Below are 4,591 nucleotides of genomic sequence, written 5' to 3' on the forward strand. Positions count from 1 at the left end.
CTCTCTCTCTCACACACACACACACACACACACACACACACACAAACACACACACACACACACACACACACACACGCACAAAAGAAGATAGACAAAGTACCTTAGCTTAGTTGTTAGTTTCCCAAAGCTCTTTGGGATGACAAGATAGAGAGTCTAGCAAAAAGAATCACGATTCATTCTATAAATCTCTCTAATATTCATAAAGGATGATCCAGGTCTTGTCTGGTTCTGGGGAGCTGCCTTTTATTGTGAACTTTTATGTGCCAGGAACCGCTTAACATAAACATTTAATCCTAATAATAATCATATATGGTAGGTGTTACTCTCATTTTACAGATGATGAAACATGAGAGTTTAGGTACTTTGATGACAGTCACACGGCTAGGGGTTGGCAAAGCTGGGATCTGAACCAAAGTCTGTTTGACTAAAAGCTGATGCTGTTAATCACTCTCTGTGCTGCTTTGCACTGGGAGAGACGGAGGTAAAGCTGGGAGACAGAGACCTCCCCGCATTCTACCTGCTTGTGTGCATGACCCAGGCTTACCAGGGAAATTGGTTAAGCTGGCCTTTGACCCATCCAGCCTCCTAGCCTCCTCCCATTTCCCTCCCCAACTGCTTTCAAAAACAGATTGAAAACTGGCTCAAAAGAAAGTGTCAAGGACTAGTAATCACTTAGGTACCCCTCCCAGAGAACTGAACAATTCAATTAGCCAGTAGCCCTTCTTCAGAAGTCAACTCCACAGGGAGCAGGGGGCTATCTTACTGTGCCTATGCCCAAGTCTGATTCTTCTACCACTGCTTCGACCTTGCTAATAGGACACCAGTGCTGCAGAATCCTATCACTAACAATGACAATGAATGTGTAAATGGTGTCATCATGTGCTGAATGACTCACCGGGGCTGGCACACACTGCCATTCGAAGGGTAGGAGGCAGAGCCCCATCTTTGTCAAGGGAAGGACAGCAGTTTCTGAAAGCTGTCAAGGTCTTCAATCCCAAAGGATTCTTTGCCACTGCTGTGCCATTCCTGGGTAACCTTGGCTACACTGAGAATAGAATGTTGTAGAAGGACTAGACTAGGCATATTGTACTTATCCCTCAGCTACCTGTCTTTAAACACTTACTATCTATTCTTTATTGATATGGATCTAGAGTGTTTCCTCAAATAAGAGTTGACTTAAAATGAGACCAGATTCCGATGAATTACTGGGACTAAACCTCTAGGAATGGATTATATTAGATAAAAGTAGGATGAAAAGCCTTTTATTTGTTCAGCAAATATTTTGAGCATTTACTAAGTGTCAGATACTATTTAAGGTTCTGGGAAGACAACAGTGTACAAAACTAAAACAGCTCTGGCTCTCATGGTGCTTAAATTCTAGTGAGGGCAGACATAAACAAAAACACATAAATTGAATGGTATGCCCAAAGGAGAAAAATGAATCTGATAAGGAAGATCGTGTAGAGGAAAATGAAGGAGCAGACTCTGAGATGGCCATGTCCTTGGTACATTCTGGGAAGGCGGGGGAGGCTGGAGGGTAGAGAAACAGGGAGGGTGGTGGGAGCTGCGGTAGGAGGAGGTGACTAGTGTGTGAGTGTGTGTGTGTGTGTCCTCGTGCTCCTGCTCTTGTGATCCTGTACTCAGATTTTGTAGGGCCTTGTGAGCACTTTGGCATTTACCCCTAGTGAGATGGGATACCAGTGGTGGGTTCTGAGCAGGGGAGAGGCATGACAGAAGGCATGGCCAGAATTCCCCAGAGTTCCTTGCAGCATACCACAAAAATCTAACTTGCCTTTCTAAACAGGCATACTAGTCTTACCCTTCAGAACTCTTTCTTTGGCTGGTAAGCTCCCATTTGTATACATTTTTCTCTGACCATAGCATCTCCAGTATTAACGCTCATCTGTCTAGTACAGCTTGACACAATTTTAAAAACAACTCAAGACATCAACTGCCTTTCAAAATGCCTCTTCCCCATAACAGGGCATGCATTTAAAGAAATAACAAGAGGACATTTCTATCGAAGCAAATGTGTTTCTTGCAGCCAACAGTACGGCCCTATAACAGTAAAGTTTTTATTTCAGAAAGCAAGTCTATCATGACAGCAACAATCCTTTAAAACCCAAAGTTGTCACATGAGCCCTTTACTCTTTGTGGGATAAGTAAGAATCTAACAAATGAAATACTTCTAGAAATTATTTTGTTCTTAAATCATCTTCTTAAGTCTGTCATTGGTAAATGGGATTTTGAGTCTCAAAATTGTCTCAAAGATTTGTTATGAGAATCCAAGGAAGGAGAGGAAATGATTATGTATTGGGGTCTACTGAATTCTTTGAATATGATAGTTTACGTTAATATGAGTGTTGGAACAGAGATGTAAAAATACACATCCAATGACTACCTGCCTTGTTTTAGTTTTCATTTCAAACCCTATTACTTATACATTCCCAAAGAACAACTTCAAGTGCCATATTTTGCAAGCTTGTGGTTTCAAGTTGCTTATTTAAGGTCTTGTTGACCTCTGTACAGAATTTTAACATATTTTCATGCTTCGTTGGCCCGAGGGTGATGATGGAATCAAACACGCTTATAAATAGGGCCAAATAAATTGAAAATTCTCTCCTAGGAAAGATGCAGTTTTATGAAGAAAATACCTGCCAAAGTCAACTTTTTAAAGAAAACCTCACCCAGTGGCATTTCTCATTCAACAAGTTTTCTTCTTGATTAGTTAAATGTCAACAAAAGTGTTGCTTCTTAATTATCTGAGTATCCTGAGTCATAATAATAATGCATATATCTATCACTTAAGAAATGTGTTATTTTTAATTGCACTTGTTACATTTACAAGAATCTTTATGCAGCCATTGGAAAGAAGATAATTTTCCCCTGATGACTTTCTCTACTACAGTAACTGACCGAGGTTGATTTTAACATTACATAAGAAAACCTGACTTTTCAACATGAAGGTGAAGCAAGTCTGTGAACTTCCTCCATCCTGGTACTTCCCCTCGAATAGTAGTTCTAAACTCTGATGCTTAATAGAGTTTCCTAGGAAAGCTTTATTTTATTTTATTTATTTTATTTTTTTTAGGTGAGGCAATCCTTGGTTGATCTCACAGATTGTAAGGACCTTGTCAGCTTACAATCCCTTGTTTTTTATTTTTTTATCTTTTATGCTTACAGCACCTGGTCTTCCTGGATGGTCTCCCATCCAAGTACTAATCAGGCCCGACCCTGCTTAGCTTCCAAGATCAGATGGGATCGGGCTTGCTCAGGGTAGCAAGGCCGTAGACCCTAGAGAAGCTTTAAAAAGGAAAAAGAAAAAAAATATGTGTATATATATAGAGAGAGAAGATGCCCAGGCCCAATCTGAGGAGATTCTGACTTAATCGATCCACGATGAGCCTGAGCATTTTTCAAAACATGCACTTCAGCTTGAAAACTGTAGATCAAAGGAGAGAGAGTCTTTTCCTTCCTTCCTCCTTCTCCCTTTTCCTTCCTTCCTTCCTTCCTTCCTTCCTTCCTTCCTTCCTTCCTTCCTTCATTCCTTCCTTCCTTCCTTCCTTCCTTTCTTCTTTCTTTCTTTCCTTTCTTTCGATATGTTAATGAATAGAAAACCTATGTCTCTCAGAAGAGTAGTAGTGACTTGTATTAAAATTAATATAAAAGGTGAAATTAAGCAAATATGACATAGTAAATCATTGCTTAGCAGTACTGATATAAAATATTTTAAAATTAAAAGCATAATTCCTCCTTCCTTCCTTCTTCTTTTCCTTCCTCCCTCCCTCCCTTCCTTCTCCCTCTTTCCCCCTCCCTCCTTCTCTTTCTTTTTTCTTTCCCTCCCTCCCTCCCTTCTTCTCTTCCCCTCTTTCTCTTTTTCTTTCCCCCTCCGTCTCTCTTTTCTTTTCCTTTTATCTTTTTTAACCTAAAGTGACTATTTCTATTTTTTAATGGAAACAAGCAAATAAAATTCCAGATAAATAACAATATAACTTTAGAAGATATAAGTACACTATAAATGACAGAGAAATCATATTACTTATCTCAGTGGTTCTTGATTAATTTAGATTTTCAAATTCATTTTGTAACCATAGGAAACTACACAGCTGTATGTTCAGTGCCAACAACAAATAAATCTCACTTAAGCCTCCAGGGCACTGACTACAATAGTCTTTGACTTTATTGTTCACGTCTGTCTTCAGTGATTAATTTGTTGTTACTTCAGCATCTCTTGTGCAGCTGAGACTTGAACACGTCTGCCAGGAGGAAATAGATGAGCTCTCTTTCTAGGTCTTTACATGAAAGTTCCTTGGGTGGAGAAGGTAAGTAGATGCTTGAACTATATCTCTAATTGATGTTCACTTATTCAGACATATATGCAGAATGGCAGAAGAAACCAGCTTGTCAAAAGGGACTAGAGTTTCCTGAGGAAAAATTTCTTTTTGAAGATTTTTAGAGTATGGTACAAATGAAGTGATTCAGCAATAGGACCAGAGAATAAGAGGGGAGTGATTTTGCCAGCATGACAGTTGGCACCTCAGAGTGTCCTGAACTAGCTATCCTGGCTGTGTGTGGTCTGGGAAGGAAAAAG

At 39.6% G+C, this 4,591-nt stretch overlaps 1 protein-coding gene and 1 pseudogene across 2 annotated transcripts in view; both read right to left on the minus strand.

The window, feature by feature from the left end:
- The window catches only part of MAML2 (mastermind like transcriptional coactivator 2), a 325,423-nt gene that overhangs the window by 72,568 nt on the left and 248,264 nt on the right, over positions 1 to 4,591 (minus strand). The gene's annotated exons all lie outside the window — the stretch shown is intronic.
- LOC112476274 lies at positions 3,175 to 3,293 on the minus strand (annotated as a pseudogene).

Source organism: Pteropus alecto, unplaced genomic scaffold (genome assembly GCF_000325575.1).
Source record: "Pteropus alecto unplaced genomic scaffold, ASM32557v1 scaffold12, whole genome shotgun sequence".
In the NCBI taxonomy this organism is placed as follows: domain Eukaryota; kingdom Metazoa; phylum Chordata; class Mammalia; order Chiroptera; family Pteropodidae; genus Pteropus; species Pteropus alecto.